Below are 22383 nucleotides of genomic sequence, written 5' to 3'. Positions count from 1 at the left end.
CTGTGCATCTCTATGACTCTCGGACCCTTCTCTCCAGGGAGAACAATCTCAGTTTTTCAATCTAAATCTGGAACTTCCCATCCTTGGACCCATTCTTGTAAATTCCTTCTGCATTCATTATGTTGTTCGGCAAGGGCACAGGGTCACAAAACCAAGGTAGTTAAGATGCAGTTTAGTCATGAGCTAATTGAATTGCAGAACAGGGGTTGAGGGACTGAATGTTCCTCAGCTCCAGATATTATTTTGCAAGAGAAAATTGCACAAACTTTTGCAGATGCGCTTACATAAACCTGCAGATAATTCATAAATATTAACTCTTGTTCTGCTGGTGCCTGTTCCAAGTGGTTGTTTAACTGAAGATTGCAAAGCTCATTCACTCACCCATCTCCTCCACAACTAATTCCTTTGAATCTGGGCCATCAACCCAGAATGAAGATATCAATGCTGTCAGGCAACCAACTACTAACCGGTGTCTCTTTCACAAGGAAGTATTAATAAGGCCGATGTACAGTTGAACATGGCTAGTTTTCATGTCGCGGCTTTTCTCTTGCATTTCAAGTAAATATAAATAATAGATTTTGTTACAGAGCTAGCAAGGCAAAAAGGTAAAGACGATATTAATGGGTAATTCATTTTTAATAATATGTTGGACCTATAACAGGTTAGAGCAACAGACCAAAATAATTGTATTTCAGGCACTGTCACATGCAATGGGATTGGAAAGATAACTGTGGGACCAGATTACATAAGAACTGAAGAACTAGGAGCAGGAGTAGGCCATCCGGCCCATCGAGCCTGCTTCCCCATTCAATAAGATATTGGCTGATCTTCTCATGGACTCAGCTCCACTTACCCTCCCGCTCACCCTAACTCTTAAGTCTTTTACTGTTAAAATATCTACCTACGTTTGCCTTGAAAACATTCAACGAGGTAGCCTCAACTGCTTCACTGGGCAGGGAATTCCACAGATTCACAACCCTTTGGGTGAAGAAGTTCCTCCTCAGCTCAGCTAAGTGTGCAGTCAAATTTTTCCATGAATTTGAAGCATTTTGCTGGCTAGTGTCATTGAGATCACAAGGCGCTCTGGCAGTCCTCGACGGGTTGCTGGAGACTGCTACCAACATGGCGGTGTGGTTAAAAAAGAGCCCCCATTGAAATGTGGGGTTGGGAAGTGCACTCATATTGCAGGGTCCTATCAGCTCCCTCTGAGTTGCCCCTGTTCATGAGGAGTCCTTCCCTTTCTCCTCCTCCTCCTTCACCTTCCATCCTCCCAGATGTCTCCTCCCTCCTAAATTGCTGTTCCTTTTCCCGTTATCTCCTTATCACTCCACCATGATTGCTGTCTCCATTTTTTGGCCACTGTCCCTACATAGTCATCGCACTACCCTCCCCCCTAATCACAGCCTCCCACCATCTCTCCACCCAACCCTCCATTCCCCTTCCTAGGCTCCCATCAGCATGAAGCCATAGCTCAGCTGTCCCATTAAAATCAGGCTTGAAATGGAATATTAAGTGGGTTTTATGCCCGACTATTTTGCTGTAGGAATCACTCCAATTTGCATGTCTGCTTCCAATGCAGTCAGGTGCTCAGTGATGTGCAGGAATAGATTCAGATTGCCGAGATCCGGACTCGGTCAGATTATGCAAGACAGCAAGCAGTGACTTGTCTATTGTGTTAGGGCTGCAGGACCCTGGAGCAAGCTTGCGAAGATGTCTCGGAGCTGCTCCTCAATGGGTATAAATAGCATAGTGTGAGAGAAGTTCAAAGGAGAAAGAGAGGTTAACCCGTGGACAGCTGAAATCTCGCCATGTAAATGTTAGAAACGGGAAGAGAGGAATGCGGAGTAGATCAGTCAGCATTTGGCAGCAGAGTCAATTATATAACAATAATATTTGAGCCTGGTATATCTCTGAATACTACATATTATAGTAATTAATCTTAATATGGAACAAACTAATGTTATAAATTAGCCCAAGCCTGAAGGCACTCTTTGACCTTGCCTTCTCCTGAATCTGTCTATATTAATCCCAAATTCATAGGTGTGAATATAAATGCATTCAACAAAAAAAAAAGACTGGCAGACTAATCACTTTAACTCAGTGAATAAGAAGGCTATTCATGGCTTGCATTTGCTAAACAAAAATAGGCACACTTTGTCAATGCTTCTCATTTTGCACCCATCAGGACAATCTGCAAGAAAACCAATTCAAGAGGATAACAAACACTTATACCACAAAGAGAAGAGTGTTGTTTTATTAGCAAGAAATCTCTGATTATCAGGGACATAGGCAAGGGAATGAACCAATGAATGAGAATCGAGAGTGAAGCTCTCAGCTTTATTACATCCTAACCTGGGCAAGCACTGGGGAAAGTTGAGCTTTGCAATGACAATACTATTTTAATTTGTTGTTGAGTTGGAATAATGTCAATAACTCTCAAAGGTTACTCTCTATAAGAAGCTTCCTAACTTATAGTGACAGTTCTGAGAACACTCCCCAGCCGCTTTCAGTGCAACTCTCTCTTAGATTCTCAGGTCAAGAGAGTATGGCATTTTCTGCGATAATATCTCTGATAGTTATAGTCAACCCTTCTGTGGGACTGACTCTATCATGCCCCCATTAGACTACATGTACAGAAAAATGAGTAGTTATAACTATCAGGAAGTTTGAGGAGGTTTTCTCTGGAACAAAGAAGGCTGAGGGCTAATCTAATTGATGGTTTTTAAATTATGAAAGGAATAAGATATGGACAATGCCAAACCTTGGGCTGATAAAGGGCAAGTAACATTTATGCCATAGAAAAGCCAGGCAATGACCATCTCCAATAAGAGACAATCTAACCACCACCATCGCTGTTATGATCACTGAATCGCCCACTGTCAACATCCTGAGGGTTACCATTGAGCAGAAACTCAACTGGACTCATCATATAAATTCTATGGCCACAAGAAAAAGTCAAAAACTAAGAATACTGCAGCAAGTAACTCACCTCCTAACTCCCCTAAGCCTGTCCATCATCTACAAGACACAAGGAGTGTGATGGAATACTCCCCACTTGTCTGCATTATGCAGCTCTAACAACACTCAAGAAGCTTAACACCATCCAGGACAAAGCAGCCTTTTGATTGGCATCACATCCACAAGCATCCACTCTCTCCACCACCGACGCTCAGGAACTGCAGTGTGCACCATCTACAAGATGCAATGCAGAAATCCACCAAAGATTCTCAGACAGCACCTTCCAAACCCATGACCACTTCCATCTAGAAGGACATGGGCAGCAGATACATGGGAACACGTCACTTGCAAGTTCCCCTCCAAACCATTCACCATCCTGACTTGGAAATATATCGCCGTTCCTCAATGTTGTTGGGTTAGAATCCTGGAATTTCCTCCCTAAGAACATTGTGGGTCAACCCACAGCATGGTTCTTGTATATTACTGGCTAGCTTACCCTCATATTTAATCTCCTCCCTCCTTATTTCTTTCTTCGTTGCCCTCATTTTGCCCTCATTGCAGTGGTTCTCAAAAAGCTGCTCACCACCACCTTCTCAGGAACAATAAATGCTGGCCCAGCCATAGGAGATGGATAGAGGAGTCTGGCTTGGTGTAGAGGATATGAGGGGTAGATGCTTGTATGACCAATGTGTGACATGAGGGCATGAGTAAGACTGTCAGAAGGTTCCCTCGTCCATAGTATAGCTCATGATACCTCTCAGGTGCTCTGAATCACAAATTCTTTAACGGCTAGGATGGAGGACTAGGCCAGGTCTATTTCCACAGTCAGTGCAGCTGAGCTGGAGGAATAAGCCAGGTCTATCCCCACAGTCAGTGCGGCAGTCAGCTCACTAAAGGGAGGATGAGGTAACCATGGCTGACAAGGAAAGTCAGTGACAGTACTGAAGCAAAAGAGAAAGCATTTAATGCAGCAAAGGGCAATGGAAGCCAGGGAATTGGGTAGCCTCCAAAGGCGAACAGAGGGAACGAAGAAAGAAATAAGGAGGGAGGAGATTAAATATGAGGGTAAGCTAGCCAGTAATATACAAGAAGATTGCAACAGTTTCTTTAGATATATAAAGGGTAAAAGAGAGACAAAATTGGACATCGGCCAGCTGGAAAATGACACTGGAGAAGTAGTAATGGGGAACAAGGAAATGGCGGAGGAATTGAACAAGTACTTTGCATCATTTTTAACAGTGAAAGACACGAGTAACGTCCCAAAAATTCAAGGAAGTTGGGGTTGGGGGTGGGGGGCAAAGGTGAGTGTGGTGGCCATCACCAAGGAGAAGGTATTAGAAAAGCTGAATGGTCTGAAGGTGGATAAATCACCTGGACCAGATGGGCTACATCCCAGAGTTCTGAAGGTGATAGCTGAAGAGGTAGTGGAGGCTTTAGTGATGATCTTTCAGGAATCACTGGAGTCAGGGAGGGTCCCAGAGGACTGGAAAATTGCGAAAGTATCCCTGCTGTTTAAGGGGAGAGTGAGGCAAAAGATGGTTCTAGATTGTTAAAGGGATCAACGGTTACAGAGAGCAGGCCGGAGGATGAGGTTGAGAAACGTATCAGCCATGATTGAATGGCGGAGCAGACTCGATGGGCTGGACAGCCTAATTTCTGCTCCGTTGTCTTATGGTCTTATGGTTAGAAATACATACCCAAACCTGCCCACACGCTTTACTACAATGAATATTGGAAACCCCGGGAACAGGGATCCAGGAATCAGACCCTGGCCACCATTTTCACACGTCCACAGAATATCCCTGACTCCATGAAAATCTATCTCATGGTGTCACATTCTGGGCACCACATTTTAGGAAGACTGACCCAAAAGAGAGTGCAGAGGACATTTAAAAGATGAGAGACTTCAGTTATACCGATAGACAAGAGAAGGTGACATTGTTCTCCTGAGAGCAGAGAAGGTTCATGGGAAATTTTAAAGAGATGTTCAAAATAGTGAGGAATTATGATCAATGGCATGTATTTTACATGTTTGATTTGTCACAGAGCATTATGGAAATGGCACGAGTTTCTAAACACGTAAGTGCTAATGCTAAGGTCCAAGGGAGTGTTGCTGAACAAGAGACCTTGGAATGCAGGTTCATAGCTCCTTAAAGGTAGACTCATAGATAGACAGGATAGTGAAGAAGGCATTTGGTATGCTTTCCTTTATTGGTCAGAGGACTGAGCATAGGAGTTGGGAGGTCATGTTGCAGCTGTACAGGACATTGGTTCGGCCACTGTTGGAATATTGCACGCAAGGACGTTGTTAAACTTGAAAGGGTTCAGAAAAGATTTACAAGGATGTTGCCAGGGTTGGAGGATTTGAGCTATAGGGAGAGGCTGAACAGGCTGGGGCTGTTCAGAACTAGAGGACATAGGTTTAGGGTGAGAGGGGAAAGATTTAAAAGTGACCTAAGGGGCAACCTTTTCACACAGAGGGTGGTACGTGTATGGAATGAGTGCCAGAGGAAGTGGTAGAGGCTGGTACAATTGCAGCATTTAAAAGGCATCTGGATGGGTATATGAATAGGAAGGGTTTGGAGGGATATGGGTTAAGTGCTGGCAAATAGGACTGGATTGGGTTGGGATATCTGGACGGCATGGGCGAGTTGGACCGAAGGCTCCGTTTCTGTGCTATACTTCTCTATGACTCAATGACATCATTTACAAAGCTTTACACAATGCCTAAAAAATGCTGCCACTACTTTCGATGTTGTTCCAATATGTAACTCTCAGGCCTAACCAATTTGGCTTCGTGATTATAGATCAGTTACCAGACTCACACAATTTAACACAGAACAATTGAGCAATGTAATAGGATAAATAAAGCATTATCATTGGCAGGTATGTTTATTGGGACTTTCAATTCCAGATTTTACTAATTGAATTTAAGTTCCACGAGGTGCCATGGTGGGATTTGAGCCCATGTCCTAAGAGAATTAGTCTGGTCCTCAGGATTACATGACCAATGCACTCACATATCCCCTAATGACACTTCACCTTCTTTGATTGCCCTCTGGAGAGGGCTCACATTTTGTCCGAGGAGGTAATGAAAGGTTTTGTTTATGGACAGACTGCTCACGAAGAACGATGCACACATTACTGAACGTCTTTAATCTCACTTCAAACCTCAGGGGTTTTTTCTTTATATCTGCGTTCACAGAGAATGACTGAAAGCAAGTTATTCTAAACCATTGTGAGATGCTGTTGGGTGAAGGGTAGGGATTACAGATGTGTTTTCATTTGTTATTATCGAGAAGATCATAGGATGTTGTGTGACAGTGATCATTTTTAAACAAAAGCTGTATCACAAAAGGAAGAATTTAGATATAAATGGAATTTGTCAGAATTGGAAAACCTCCTGCATCTGCAGTTTTCTTTCCTCAAGTAAAGAACTGTCATTTCATTGGCCCTGACAAGTATGTGCCATCACTGTTAGTTGCCTCAAGCCTGAGATACGAGTTATTTTACTGTGTGGTACCTTAACATTTTGTTCTTAAGGCTTTTAGAATCATAGAGTCATAGAGATGTACAGCACGGAAACAGACATTTCGATCCAACTCGTCCATGCCAAGCAAATACCCCAACCCAATCTAGTCCCACCTGCCAGCACCCAGCCCATATCCCTCCAAACCCTTCTTGTTCATATACCCATCCAAATGCCTTTTAAATGTTGCAATTGTACCAGCCTCCACCACTTCCTCTGGCAGCTCATTCCATACACGTACCACACTCTGCATGAAAAAGTTGCCCCTTAGATCTCTTTTATATCTCACCCTAAATCTATGCCCTCTAGTTCTGGACTCCCCCACCCCACTGAAAAGACTTTGTCTATTTACCCTATCCACGCCCCTCATGATTTTATAAAGCTCTATAAAGTCACCCCTCAGCCGCCGATGCTCCAGGGAAAACAACCCCAGCCTGTTCAAACTCTCCCTATAGCTCAAAACCCTCCAACCCAGACAATATCCTTGTAAATTTTTACTGAACTGTTTCAAGTTTCACAACATCTTTCCGATAGGAAGGTGATCAGAATTGCACGCAATATTCCAACAGTGGCCTAACCAATGTCCTGTACAGCCACAACATGACCTCCCAACACCTGTACTCAATACTCTGACCAATAAAGGAAAGCACTCTTGACGCATTTCCAGAAGATTGACTACACTTAACATTAGCCAACAGGGGCTTAGAAAATAGAATCAGGAGTATGCCATTCAGCCCTTTGAGACTGTTCCACTATTCAACTAGACCATGGCTGACCTCCCTCAAAGGCATTATCCTGCACAGCTCCTTATCCTGTGATGTACTTAAAATTTATAATAGCAATAACCTTTGACATTTTAGCTTTATACAGCACTGGAATAATTTCCTTTTCATAAATGCTTTAAATAATTTGCACAACTCAAACAGCATATTTGCACGATTACAGGAAAGATGTCCCACCTATCGGGGCTAAGCTAGCACTCTGCAGGAGCAATTTACCTCATCTCACATGCTCACCCTTTCCTCAGGCCCTTTTCCCTTCAGATGCTCACCCATCAAAAGCTACAATTGAATCTGCGTCCATCATCTGCAGTGTTTCCTAATCACCCGTTACGTTAAAGAAAGGTTTTCTCGAGTCATCTTTGGTTCTTTTTACCGATCAACTTAAATCAGCATCCTCTGGCCCTGCCAATGGGAAAAATTTATTCCAATCTGATATCTTTAAAGCCTTCTTGATTTGGAACACCTCAATCAAATCTCTTGTCAGCCTTGTCTTTCCAAGTGCTGTATGACTCTATGACTCTAACTGAAATCCCTCATTTCTGGACCCATTGCAATAAATCTTTTTTGAACCCCGTCCAAAGCCTTCACATGCTTTGCTAGAAGACTAGACAGGGTTCTAAAATGGAAAGAGTACGCTGTATGACTTGGTTCTTAAATAGCAATTTATTACGTCACAGAGACACAGCATGGAAACAGACCCTTTGGTCCAATTCATCCGTGCTGACCAAATTTTCCAAGCTAAACTCAGTCCCACCTGCTTGCATTTAGCCCATTTCCTGTGAAACCTTTCCTATTCATGTGCCCATACAAATGCTTTTTAAATGTTATAACTGTACCTGTGTCCACCACTGCTCCTGGGATGGCATGGTGGCTCAGTGGCTGGCACTGCTAGCTCTCCACACCAGGGACCTGGGTTTGATCCTAGCTTTGGGTGTCTGTCTGTGTGGAGTTTACACGTTCTCCCTGTGTCTGTGTGTGTTGTTTTCCCACATTCCAAAGATGTGCAGGTTAGGTGAATTGGCCATGCTAAATTGCCCATCGTGTTCAGGGCAGTGTAGGTTAGGTGTGTTAGTCAGGGGGAGAATGGGGTTACTCTTTGGAGGGTTGGTGAGGACTCGCTGGGTCGAAGGGTCTGTTTTTCACACTGTAGGAATTCTAATCTATTCCACTTGTGAACCACCCTGGGTGTGAAAATGGTGCCCCCTCAGGTCTCTGTTAAACCTTTCTCCTCTGACCTTAAACCTATGCCCTTTAGTTTTGGACTCCCCAATGCTAGGGAAAAGATCTTTGCTATTCACCTCAGCTGTGCCCCTCATGATTTTACAAACCTCTATCAGGTCTGAAATGGTAGCCATAGCACCTGTGTGCCCTGAGCAGTGTTTCATTTTGTTTCCCATCCTAATATGTGCAGGGTGAAGGGCAACTCCTGGACAGTAGCACTTGACCTGGTGCAAAGCTGGGCTTTAAAGTTGACACCTGCGCCGGGAATCCCTGGGGGGGGGTGGAAGTTCCTGGTAGTGGTCAGTACTTCCAGGTGGGAAGGAAGCTCGGACAAACTGGAGCACCAGAGAGACATAGTGCAGACAATTCTCAAAGAACCGCGCTACAAATCTCAGAGAGATCAAGGCGAGAAGCCTTACCTGAGTGTCACCATATCTGAAACAGCCAATTTCTTGATCAATTCAGCTGTAATCTCTTGCCAAAAATCATAAATAAATTGTCCCAGGCTTGAAGAAGAAGTCATGGAGTCAAACAGCACGGAAACAGACCCTTCGGCCCAACCAGTCCATACCGACCATAATCCCAAACTAAACTAGTCCCACCTGCCTGCTCCTGGCCCATATCCCTCCAAACCTTTCCTATTCATGCACTTATCCAAATGTCTTTTAAACAAGATGTTGTGCCCACATCCATCTCTTCTTCAGGAAGTTCATTCCACACACGAACCACCCACTGTGGAAAAAAAATTATCCCTCGTGTCTTTTTTAAATCTCGCTCCCCTCACCTTAAGAGTGTGCCCCCCTAGACTTGAAATGCTCCATCCTAGGGAAAACCCACCTGCCATTAACCCTATCTATACCCCTCATGTATAAACTTGTATAAAGTCACCTCCTAAAGTCAAAAAAAGGCATTCAGCCAGTATGTGAATGTTAGATTCAGAAGCCCTTCCATCAAGGTGACATGAGTATCGTCAATGAAACTCAGAGGAAACCTGCAGCCTTTGTCATTTATACTTGTTAGGAAGATGTGGAGGTGGACTGTACCTTTAAGAGAGCTGAACAGCTAGCAAGGACTGACAAAGCACAGAGAGTCCTGAACAAGGTAACAATATAACACTTGGTTGAAACAAATACCTGCAGATGAGTTGCCATGAAACAGAAACAAATTGAAATTTGGCCAATCAGTTTACATTTTGCCCCAAGATGCCAAACTCTGATCAAATTTGAATTTAGTGCTTTGATAATATTAAAACCAATGAAAGATCTGATGTTTTGGGTATAAAACTGGACATTTTGAACAGTTAGAAGGAGAACTACCAAGGATATCCACAAATATAGATTGCTAGTTGAACAGCTCTCTGAAAGGTACCTGTCCATAAGACATTTGTGCAGCAGAACATTGAAACCGACCTAGAGAAAAACTACAGAGGAAAATCTACAAAGGAGAATCGACAAAGCTGACCGGTTTTTTGAAATGTGATTATTTTCTTTTGAATCTTAATCGGGAATTTTTTTATCGGAGTAGTATTATAGAGTGGGAGGTAAAAGATAGGTTTAAGAGAAAGGAGTTGTAAACAGTTGTTGGTTTTAATATTCTCTGTTGGACTCAAGGAATACAATTGCTAATTTCCACTTTAACTAGTGACCTCTGAGATAGTTCTTTGCCTCTGGAATTTTAACAGATTACAGTGTGAGGTGAACTTTTTCTATGTCGCTGGTTTAAATTAGCAGAGAGGTTTACCCTGTGTCATAACACACTGACTGGCCAATGACACAAACATCTCCCTGTAATGAGTTAAAATTGAGAGGCTGGAAATCCTCCTTCAGTCCCTTGGGAACAGCATCCTTCAAACATGCTCCCTCTAGCTCTAAGTGGAATCAGTAGACAATGAGCAGCTCAACAGGGTTCTTGTAACTCCTCCATAATAAGACAGTTAAAAGCTTATATAACCTGATAAATGTAAAACCAATTATACAATGATTAATATCAAAATCCGTACATTATGCTATTTAAGTAGGTTGTTTCAGCCAACTGTACGTAGTAGTTTTTGAATCTATTTGAAATTCTGGAATTTTAAAAATAACTGTATTAAGATACTCGAAATTTCATTAGACACTTATCTAATGAGTCTTAATATTCAATTAAGTCTTGATAAAATATTTTTGATGCAACTATTTATGTATTCTTTCACAGAATGTGGACATCACTGGCTAGGCTAGTAATTTGTTTCCTGTCCCTAAATGCTTTTTGAAAAATGTGCTGTTGTTTTCTTTGATCACTGCAGTCCACGGGGTGTTGGAATACCCACAGCACCGTTAGGGATGGAGATCCCGGATTTTGAGCCAGCAACAGTGAAAGAACAGTGATTCCCATATCTCTGCTTTTCTTCCTCTTTAGGTGTTGGAGATCATAGGTTTGGATGCGCTGTTGAAGAAACTTTGGTGAGCTACTGCAGTGAATCTTGTAGGTGGTACATACTGCTGCGACTGTGCATCAGTGGTTAAGGGAACAACTGTTGAAGGAGTCGGTTGACAGTCAAATGGGATTCTTTATCCTGGACTGCCTGGAGGTTCTTAAATGTTGTAACCCATTACAGTAATCTCTCATATTCCTGATATGTGCCTTGGAGAATAGGACTTGGGTAGTCAGGAGGTGAGTTACTCACCACAAAGTTCCCAAACTCTGACCTGATCTACACTCATAGTATTTATCGATTCAGTTTCTAGTCAACGGTAATCCCTCAGGATGCTGACAATATAACTTCTGCCAAGAATACAATTACAATGCTTTGCATCATTCTTTCTGTAGAATACAATACCTGATACAGCCACTGATATAGTTGAAAAGTGGGACACTGGAAAAGCATAGTTGGTCAGGCAGCAGCTGAGGAGCAGGAGAATCGATGTTTTGGCACAAACCTTAATCAGGAATGTCTTATGCCCGAAACGTCAATTCTCCTGCTCCCAGATGCTGCCTGACCTGCTGTGCTTTCTTCGTGCTACACTTTTTGACTCTGATCTCCAGCATCTGCAGTCCTCACTTTCTCCTACTGTCAGGACAGCACCTTTCAGGCGAGATGTTGAACCAAGGGCCTCACTTGCTCTGGATGTAATGGCTCCCACAGCAACATTCCAAAGAAGAGAAAACAAGGCTAATGTTTATCACCTAACCAATGTCATTAAAAACATAAATCTTCTGTTGTTATCATAGTGCTCTTTGTAGGAACTAGATGTGAGCAAATTAACTATCCCATATCCTACATTAAATCAACGGCTACACTCTAAAGGAATTTTATTGGCTGCAGGGTGTTTTGAAATATCCTGTGGTCCTAAAAGCATGGTTTAAATGCAAGTCTTACTTCTTCTTTTTGGTGGTGCGCTTACACAAAAATCCACACTACATTCAGACTCCCCATCATGCACCACACTTAATCTCAGAGCACCAGTGGCAAACCTGTGTCCAATTTCTGCTCAACATCACTGGATTGAGAGTGGGCTATGAGAAAAGGAAAAGATCAGGATCTAACCTCTAACCAAGCAGCACTGGTGCAAATCTCCCACACAGATCAAGGTGGCACAGTGGTTAGCACTGCTGCCTCACAGCTCCAGAGACCTCAGTTTAATTCCAGCCTCGGGTAACTGTCTGTGTGGATTTTGCACATTCTCCCCGTGTCTGTGTTTCCTCCCACAATCCAAAGATGGAGAGGTCAAGTAGATTGGCCATGGGCAATGCAGGGTTACGAGGATGGGGGGTCTGGGTGGGATCTTTTTCGGAGGGTCAGTGTGGGCACTGTAGGGATTCTATGAGATCAGTGATCCAAAATGGAATCATGCAGCATCAAGGGAAGGCATCTGTCCAACTGGCCTCATTGTGGTGAATGTAATGAGATAAACCAGCTGCACCTCATTGAATGTGAGTTCCCTGATTGGGGCTGTTAGCCCGGTCCAATCAGGGAGCCCTGGCTGTCAGTTATAAACAGGGGGGTCCAGGGTTCTGTTCACTCTGAGAGCTAGCTCTGAGGGAGCTGGATCACTATCAAGGACTCTCCATTTGTGTCAGGGAGGAGACTGACTCTGAGCTGGCTGCCTACATCCAGAGTGTACTGATGTTGTTGGTTTCTGTTTGTTCTGGAGGAAACTGATTCCTATTATATAGCCAGTTTGTTAACTGGCATTCCTTTTTATTGAGGACTGACTTTCAAACTGGCTGATTTAAAGAGTCAGTGTGTTACAGGTACAACTCAGTTCTCATTAGGAAACAGCCTGTGTGTTACTCTTTTCTCCTTTATTTTGAGAAAAGGACTATGTTATTTTGTGGCAGGGCTTAGTCCTTACACTCTGGTTTCTTTGTTTTTTTTAATGTGTTTTCACTTTTTTGTTGTTTGGACAGAGCCTTTGTGAGACAATACATCTTTCCAGATGAGCTGTTCCTGTATGGGTAGGCCTGGCCCTTTGTGGGTGACTAGGCCTCTGTAAAGATTGAACACCTGTGTGTGTGCTGGGAGGTGAACAATTGCTGCATCCTGGAGTGGACTCTGCATCCTGGAGTGGACCAAACCCCTGTGAGTTAACTGCACCTTTACAGTGTACTGTGTTCCTGTGAGTGGGCCTGGTCCTTTGGATGGACCAGGCCTCTGTGGAGACTGAATACCCACGTGTACGCTGGGTATTCAGGAGTGGACCATACGTCTGTGAGTTAACTGCAGCTTCACAGTGTACTGGATCCTGTGAGTGAGCCTGGTTCTCTATGGATGGACCAGGCCTCAAGAGAGGTTGAATACCTGTGTGTGTGCTGCAGGACATGCCTTTGCTGCCTTCGGGCGTGGACTCTGCCTTGGTACTGGAAACTGTAGTGAGGATTTTGTGAATCCTGGTAATGTATGTCGGATTTGTAATTAATTGAATGTGGGCCAGAGTGGGCAAATCAGTACGCGGGGCAACCGGTAGCTGGAGGGTTGATGACCGGCCTGGTGGAAAGCGGACCGGGAGGAGCCTGAGGGCCAGGAAACTGATAGCGTCCTCACAGAAAAGCCGGTATAGGGCAGGCCCGTCAGTCTGTGGGGAGGCTGAGCCAGGTGGCGACGGCAGCCCATAGGAAAGCTGACCAGGGAGGACTGGTCAGTATGCAGGGAGGCTGGGAGCCAGACAGCCGATGGCCGGTCCATAGGAAGGCTGGCCAGGAGAAAGGGTCAGGCAGTATGCGGGGTGGCGGGGTGCTAGAAGGCTGACAGGCCAACTGTAGGAAAGCAGGTCGGGGGGGTGGTTTGGTCAGTACGTGAGGGGATCAGAAGCCAGTGGCTGATGTCCATCCCGGAGGAAAGTGGGCTGGGGAGGGTCAGTCAGTACGCAGGGCGACTGGAGACCAGAAGGCCAACAACCAGCTCATGGGAAAGCTGCCTCAGGTAGTCCAGAGACTGGAAGGCCGATGACTATCCTGCAGAAACGGTAGCCAAGGACTGTCTGATCCGTATGTGGCGTGGATGGGTGTCAGGTATCTTTTATAGCTATACTGAGTTTGTGTTCTATGCACTGTTTCTCATTTGATTGCACTGTCTTGCCTGTGTTTTGTTACTGTTACCTTTGTGATCATTGGAAGTGGGATTTGAGGTTTGTCCTCCTCTCCCTGAAAACGGGTTGAACAGTGGGGCTTGGGGTTTGGATTTGCTGCCTTTTCCCTTGTATATAGTGGGGTTTTTTTTGTGAACTGCTGCTTTCTGTTTATTGTTCACTGTATTTTGTACTGTTTAATAAAATTTAAAAAATAAAAATAAACAGGAGTGTCAGGGGTTCTGTTTGCTGAGAGCTGGCTCTGAGGGAGCTGGATCAGTGTCAAGGAACTCTCCACCTGTAAGTAATTGGTGACAGGAAACTGGCCTCTGTGAAGTTACTTCACTTATCCCATCTCTGAGACCTTGCTGTGTCAATATTATAGCCACGCAGCTGCATTAAAACAACGACAACATGAAACTGCATTTAAAGATCTATAGGGCATTTATATAAATGCCGGTCTTTTGTTTTAAAGACAGCTATTGAAAAAATGTTTGAATTAGGGGTTTCACTGCACCCCCAGCGGCACTGGCATCAGATTAATATTGATACATTCTGCGTGCAGCGCACTGGATATTAAAGTACGGACTCACAAACACAAGAGCAGCTCATAACAAAAAAAAGTCATTTTTAGCTCCCGCCTCATTGCAGCTAGAAAATTTCATTCTGCAGTGGCAATTCTGTGAGTGAGGATTTTTTTTATCAAGCAAAATAATATCTTGAAAAGTGATTTTAAACAAACAATACATCTATTTCCTACTGCAGAGATGGCTTTCTGAACATATGCAGTCGTGGGGGTTGCACTTTTGAGGACTCTCAGCCATCTGGCAAAAAAACAAGGGCATGGTGCCTGCAATTTGCTCTCCATTGATACCCCAAACTGCTCTCTCTGTGGAGATATTTTCACCAATCTGCTCAAGCATACTGGGGGCAGAGTGAGACTTCATTGAAACCCTACAGTGTGGAAACAGGCCATTTGGCCGGGCAAGTCCACAACGACCCTCTGGAGAATATCCCACCCAAACCCATTCCCCTATTACTCTACATTTCCCCTGACTTAACCTACACATCCCTGAACACTGTGCGCGATTTCCCATGGGCAATCCACCCTTACCTGCACATCTTTGGACTGTGGGAGGAAATCGGAGCACCCGGAGGAAACCCACACAGACACGAGGAGAATATGCAAACTTCACACAGATAATCGCCCAAGGCTGGAACCGAACCTGGGTCCCTGGCGCTGTGAGGAAGCAGTGCTAGCCACTGAGTCACCGTGCCACCCTGACAATCCATTTAATCATGGATTTTCTCCCTCAGATGTAAGAAGAGTGCCCCTGTGTTCAACAGTCTCTTCCCTCATTTTGCTCCCAAAGCCAGATGTCACATGTGCATTGCTTACTCTGGGGACATGATAGATGACTGTACAACAACACATCCCTTATTGTTAATGGCTGGAGCTCTGATCCAGCACCTTAAACTCCTCGATCACTTTAGCTATTTTTTAACCAAGCTTTTTGGACACAACTCCAGGATATATGAGACTTGAACCTGGATTGTGTACGCCACTACTATTGAACCACAAGATCCGTCCCTCTCTGGATATAAGCTCAAGTCTTGCCAATCTCAGTCAAATGTAAAGTTCACAGAAAGTATAAGAGTTGGGAGGTCATGTTGCGGCTGTACAGGACATCGGTTAGGCCAATTTTGGAAGACTGTGTTCAATTCTGGGTTGCCAGTTACAGGAAAAATGTTGTGAAATCTGAAAAGGATCAGAAAAGGTTTACAAGGATGTTGCCAGGGTTGGAGGATTTGAGCTACAGGGAGAAGCTGAAAAGGCTGGGGCTGTTTTCCCTGGAGTGTTGGAGGCTGAGGGGTGACCTTACAGAGGTTTATAAAATCATGAGGGGCATGGATAGGGTGAACTGCCAAGATCTTTTCCCCAGGGTAGGAGAGTCCAAAACCAAAGAGCATATGTTTAAGGTGAGAGGGAAAAGATAAATAAGGGACCTGACAGACAACTTTTTCACACAGAGGGTGGTACGTGTATGGAATGAGCTGCCAGAGGAAGTGGTGGAGGCTGGTACAATTACAACATTTAAAAGGCATCTGGATGGGTATATGAATAGGAAGGGTTTAAGAGGGATATATGCCAAATGAAGGCAAATGGGACTAGATTAATTTAGGATATCTGGTCGGCATGGATGAGTTGGACCGAAAGGCCTGTTTCCGTGTTGTACTTCTCTATGACTCTGTGACTGTAAGTAAGAAATTGAATCCAAGGATAGAATGGATTATTGTATCTCCACAGAGAGGGTCATGTTGATTATGGAAGACACAATACTCAGGAGTGCCGAGAGCATCTTTCTTTCCTGACATGACAATCCAGATGGAACTGACAACATTAGCAATCAGTATCTTTTCATCTCAATTTACAACTGACTCAACAGGCACCCTCTGCTAAAATATGCTACACCATAGGGAGGCAGGATAAAGAGCAGTGTCAGCTTGGTTTGGTGGTAACACACTTAGCTGAGTCAAAAGGTCATGGGTTTAGCCCACTCCATGATTTCAGTGCAAAATATAGGCACTTCAGATGCCGCATTGACTTCGTGAGAAATGGGGTTTCAAAGGAGCTGAGAAAGTCAATGGAAGTACAGACAAAGTTATAGATAAAAAGTAGCACGCTGGCTCAGTGGTTAACACTGCTGCCTCACAGCGCCAGGGACCCAGGTTCAATTCAAGCCTCAGGCAGCTATTTGTGTGGGGCTTGGACATTCTCCCCGTACCTGTATTGGTTTACTCCGGGTGCTCCGGTTTCCTCCCACCATCCAAAGATGTGCAAGTTAGGTGGACCGGCCATGCTAAGTTGCCCTACATATCCGGGCTAGGTGGGTTAGCCATGGTAAATGTGGGGTTACAGAGATGGTCTGGGTGGGATGCTCAGACTTGATGGGACAAATAGCCTCTTTCTGCACTGTAGGAACAATATGAAATCTATGGTTATGCAAGGGCAGAATCCCAGTTCAAAAGCCTTGCTGGACCAAGGCATGTTTACATGATATCTTTATAAAACATGTTGATTGAAACTTAAAACATTGACGTCAGAGATCTTCGTTTGAGCATCATTTAATTGACGGTTGCTAAATATGCCTTGAAGATGCTGGGAATCAAACTGGGTCAGTGAGGAGTAGAGATGTGATCTGAACCACACAGTGCTTAATTTAGAGAGAATTGAAACTGTTGGAAAGGAAGCAATTGCATTTATAAAGCACCTTCTGGATTTCTCAAAACACTCTGCAGCCCTTTAAGTGTCGTCTCTGTGGTAATGTGGCAGCCATTTTGCACAAGCCAGTCCCACAAACAAGGCCATGGGATGTTATATGTCCACCTGAGAGAGTAGATAAGATTGTTAGTTAATGCCTCATCCAAAAGATGGACCTTTGATCAATGCCAGGCCCCCTCAGTGCTGAGGTGAAGCAGCAGCCTACTCAGTCCGAGTGGACAGGACTATGAATCCAAAACCTTCAAACTCAGAGATAGCTTCAAACAAACAATCCATGGCCAAAAACATTAAATAGGATAGTGGCGGAATTAGGACCTCCTGTGGTGCAGTGGTAATGCTCCTACCTCTGGGCTTGAACACCCAACGCAAATCTTGTCCACTCCAGAGGTATGTAATAACACTTCCGGACAGTTTGTTTAACCAGAAAGTATGAATCTCTTTTATTAAATCGTTCTTGTGATGCAGCGGTGCAGCACCAGACTGAGGATGGTGAGGAGATGAGAAGGAAGGTGTTACATGTTCTGAGAGAGTCGCTTTCAGAGCCATGCTGCTGTCTCCCTTGGTGGTTGGGTACAGAGCTATGAGAGCAGGACGTATCACAGAACATCTTCCACCAGTCTTTCTACTGAATTGCTCAATCGTTCAGAGCAACCAAGGCAGGGAATGTAACCAACAGTTTAAAGACAGATTGCTGAAATTCACTACAAAATAAATCCTGAAATGAATTTGAGGAGACATTGGACTAGAGTGAGGTTCTGCTGAATAATTTTGTTTAATGTTATACTCTATCATGTGACCATTTTCTTCTCCTTACGATTCTAAATATTTTTAATTAACCTGCTCAGATCTGTTGTGATACACATTGGGAGTAGGTGGAAGTTGAATCTGAGCCTCCTGCCTCAGAGGTAGGGACACTACTGCTGCATCACAAGAGCAATGCTTCCTGTGCCCTGCAATTTTAATCCTCCACATTTCCCTCACACTGACCTCTCTGTCCACGACCTGTGTGCTGTCCTAGTGAGGCTGAACACAAGATTAAGGAAAGCATCACATTTCCCATTTTGCAACTTTGTAGCCATTTGAACTTAACAATTAATTCTGTCTCTTATTTGTTCTTTTCTCCCTTGTGGCTTTTCCCTTATTTTCACTTCCAAGTTTTGGAATGTGCCTCCTGGGAGAGTGGTGGAGGTACATTTCATCAGTGGTTTCAAAACTGAGCTTAGTACAGAACGACCTCGGTTATCCGAAAATCAATTATCCTAATTTCGGATTATCCGAACAAGGTCTCAAGGTCCTGTAAAAACGTTATCCGTTATCCGAACAATCAGTTATCCAAACACTCAGTTATCCGATCAAAATACTCCCCGTCTGTTTCGTTCGGATAATTGAGGTTGTTCTGCACATATTTAAAAATAATTAACCTAGAGAGCTATAGGGATAGCGCCTGGGGAATGCGACTAGCTGGGTAGCTTTTTCAGGAGCCATTACAAACATGGTGGGTCGAATGGCCTCTTTCTGCACTGTGGAATTCCATAAATTGTTAAATTAGTTGAATACATTCCTAGAAACTTCATTTTTATTTCTTTACTGCCCTGCCTCTATTTTCTGTGAACAAGGAAATTAGGGTAGGTGATGGCCCAGTGGTATTATTACCAGATTATTCAGCCAGAAATTCAGCTCATTTTCTGGGGACCTGAGTTTGAATCCTCCAGATGGTGGAATTTGAATTTCATTTAAAACATATTTGGCGTTAAGAATTCACTGATGACCATGAAACTACTGTCAGTTGTCAGAGAAACCGATCTGGTTCACTGATGTCTTTCAGGGAAGGAGATCTGCCATCCTTACCTGGTCTGGCCTACATGTGACTCCAGACCCACAGGTGGACTCTCATATATCCTTTGAAATGGCCTAGCAAGCCATTCAGTTGTACCAATCGCTACAAAGACTCTTCAAAGGCACCTAGGGATGGGCGATAATGCTGGCCAGCCAGCGACGCCCACATCCCACAAATGAACTTTTAAATATCTTCTGTCATATATTCTCTTTTCTGATAATCCAATCTCCTGTCTTCCACCTTATCACAGATTCTCCTCTTGCCCAACCACCCTTGCTGAAAACTGTGACATCTCTAAATTTCCCTAATTCTAATTAATGTTCACCACCCTATGATGTGAACTCTGTTCCTCTCTCAAGCGATACTGCCTGACCTATGGAGTATTGCTAATGTTTTCTGTTTTTTATGCTAGGTATCTAGCACTTACAGTTACCTACTTTCCCCATCAAGCACAGCTGTCCTACCACTCAACCACTCTACATGGTCATGCATTTTTTTTTAATATTCTCATTACTGTCTGGGCAATGACACTTCTTTTGAATTCACTAGTTTTACCTCATGAATCAAAGGCGAAACCTTGAGTCTGTGATCTGTATTCACATTTTACGAATCCAGACGTCAGCCCTGAGCCTCTGAGGAATGGTAACGTCACAAGAGACAGTCTGGAAGGAGGAAACAAAAATCGATGTGAGAGTTTTGTTTCATTTTGCTCTCTGCATCTCCCTATCAATAATCCCCCCCCCACTAAGTATATTACAGAGAAGAGAGCCTCATGGGAATGTAATCAATTAGGAGGAGAAAGTGAGGACTGCAGATGCTGGAGATCAGAGCTGAAAATGTGTTGCTGGAAAAGCGCAGCAGGTCAGGCAGCATCCAGGGAACATTCCTGAAGAAGGGCTTATGCCCGAAACGTCGATTCTCCTGTTCCCTGGATGCTGCCTGACCTGCTGCGCTTTTCCAGCAACACATTTTCAGCAACGTAATCAGTTAGCCAATCTTCCCACCCATCTGGGGAGAAATATTTGCTTTCTGTTGTGTCTTACTCCAGATTGAAGGCTTACCCTCTTGATCCATGTTGAGGTACCTTTGGAAGTCCAATGCAAACGTCCAAACGTGATTGCATGGACAAGTGAGACAGATCAAGGGCAGCGGTTCAGGAATCCAAAGAGTCATACAATCTCTTTGACTTATGGGCAAAAGTGTGGCCCACTGAGTCACAGCTGGCATCAAGGAGCTTGTCACCATCCAGGACAGAGCAGCCTGCTTAATTGGCGCCACATCCATTACGCTCCTACTCCCTCCACCACCGACACTCAGTAGCAGCAGGGTATACTGTCTACAAGGTGCACTGCAGAAATTCACCAAAGATCTCCAGATCGCACCTTCTGGGTGGAAGTAGGCCATTTGGCCCATCAAGTCACACTAACGCTTCAAAGGGCATCCCACCCAAACTCTATCCTGTCTCTATAACTGTGGGCAATCTGCCTAACCTGCACATATTTGGACTGCGAGAGCACCCAGAGGAATCCCATGCAAACACAGTGGAAAAACATGCAAACTCCACACAGACAGTTGCCCAAATGTGGGATCGAACCCAGGTCCCTGGTACTGTGAGGCAGCAGTGCTAACCACTGGGCCACCGTGCCGCCCAAAGGATTGTTAAGTACAGATAGACGGACAGTCAAGTACAGACTCAGAAACAGTGACCCGACAAACCTGTCTTGGCCGCAGCTGAAGGAGGAATTGAGAGTACAGAAGAGAAAGAAGACAAATGGATATCACTCAGACGTGGACTGAAGGAGACCTGAAAGTCAGAGAAGAAGCAACCAAAGACCCAACCAGCCATCCAAAATTAAGGTGACAACAAACAACTGAAGAGAATAAGTTTCCTGTTGATGCATCAGGTGAACTTTGGGAATTACTCGCAGGAGTTTCTTATCTTATAAGTAATGTCAACACCAGTTGTCAAATCTTTAAGAGTGCAGTTCCCACACAACTCGTCTGATTCCTCCATGAGAATGCCTAAAGGTGACCTGTGCCATAGAGATGTAGATGGTTTGATTTGTTACTTGACTGCATTTCACACAGCCAGGTCAGGAGCTGGGTACAACAACCAGTCTCAGCATCCTTGGGCCAGAGTATCAAACAGGCTTCTTACTGATCATGTCAGATTGTTTTTAAAAATCATCTGTGGGATGTGGGCATCGCTAGCTGGGCCCACCATTTATTGTCTGTCTCTAGTTGCCCCTTGAGAAGGTAGGGGTGAGCTGCCTTCTTGAACCGCTGCAGTCCACCTGTGGTGGGTTGACCCACAATGCCATTAGGGAGGGAATTCCAGGATTTGATCCAGTGACACTGAAGGACGGTGATATATTTCAAAGTTAGGATGGCGGGTGGTTTGTAGGGAAACTTGGAGGTGGTAGTGTACCCATGTATCTGCTGTCCTTTTCCTTCTCGATGGAAGTGGTCATGGGTTTGGAAGGCGCTGTCTGGAGATCTTTGGTGAATTTCTGCAGTGGACCTTGTAGACAGTACACCCTGCTGCTACTGAGTGCCAGTGGTGGAGGGAGTGGGTGCATGTGATTGTGGTGCCAATCAAGTGGGCTGCTTTGTCCTGGATGGTGTCAAGCTTCTTGATGCCAGCTATGAATCAGTGGGTCACACTCTTACCTATATGTCAAAGAGTTTATGGCTTTGTGTCCCATTCCAGATGAGGACAAAGCATGCAATATGCGGCATAGTTTGAGATGACACCTTTCCAATATGACATTAAACTGAAACCCTACCTGATCTCGCAGGTAACCCACAAAACAAAAGCAACCTTAACCCTGTCACAAAGCCAACACAAAGCCCAGAGCTTGATGCCCTGGTGCCCTCGCCAGTATTTATCCAGAACCAATATAACAAAAAAATCTGGTTATTATGACATTGCTTTTTTGTGGGAGCTTGCTGTGTGCAAATCAGCTCCCAGGTGTGGTACAATACAACGGTGCCAACACTTGAAAAGTCCTTTAGCGGCTATAAATGGGATTTCCTGAGCTTACATGAAGCCCTGATCAGGGACAGCACAGCGGTTAGCACTGCTGCCTCACCGTGCTGGGGACCTGGGTTCAATTCCAGCCTTGGGTAACTGTCTGTGTGGAGTTTACACATTCTCCCACAGTCCAAAGATATATGGGTTAGATTGATTGGTTATAGTGATAAAGGGCTTAAGCCTGAAACATTGA

General features: G+C 44.3%; 1 protein-coding gene across 6 annotated transcripts in view; it reads right to left on the bottom strand.

Moving 5' to 3' along the window:
* LOC122542246 (protein phosphatase 1 regulatory subunit 29-like) overlaps positions 1-22383 on the bottom strand; it is a 411774-nt gene that overhangs the window by 76420 nt on the left and 312971 nt on the right. For 3 of the 6 annotated variants that reach the window (XM_043679784.2, XM_043679788.2, XM_043679786.2), the window contains exon 4: positions 19712-19818. The exons of 1 other annotated variant lie outside the window; for it this stretch is intronic. The gene's annotated coding sequence lies outside the window, so the exon portion shown is untranslated. Of the gene's footprint in view, positions 1-16885; positions 17011-17337; positions 17425-19711; positions 19819-22383 lie in introns of those variants that run through there. 2 more of the 6 variants (XR_015752564.1, XR_015752563.1) reach the window with 2 other exon arrangements.

Source organism: Chiloscyllium plagiosum, unplaced genomic scaffold, assembly GCF_037043375.1.
Source record: "Chiloscyllium plagiosum isolate Xiang-an unplaced genomic scaffold, Cpla_swu_hap1 HiC_scaffold_33, whole genome shotgun sequence".
Lineage (NCBI taxonomy): Eukaryota > Metazoa > Chordata > Chondrichthyes > Orectolobiformes > Hemiscylliidae > Chiloscyllium > Chiloscyllium plagiosum.
This window is presented reverse-complemented; position numbering and strand designations above follow the sequence as displayed.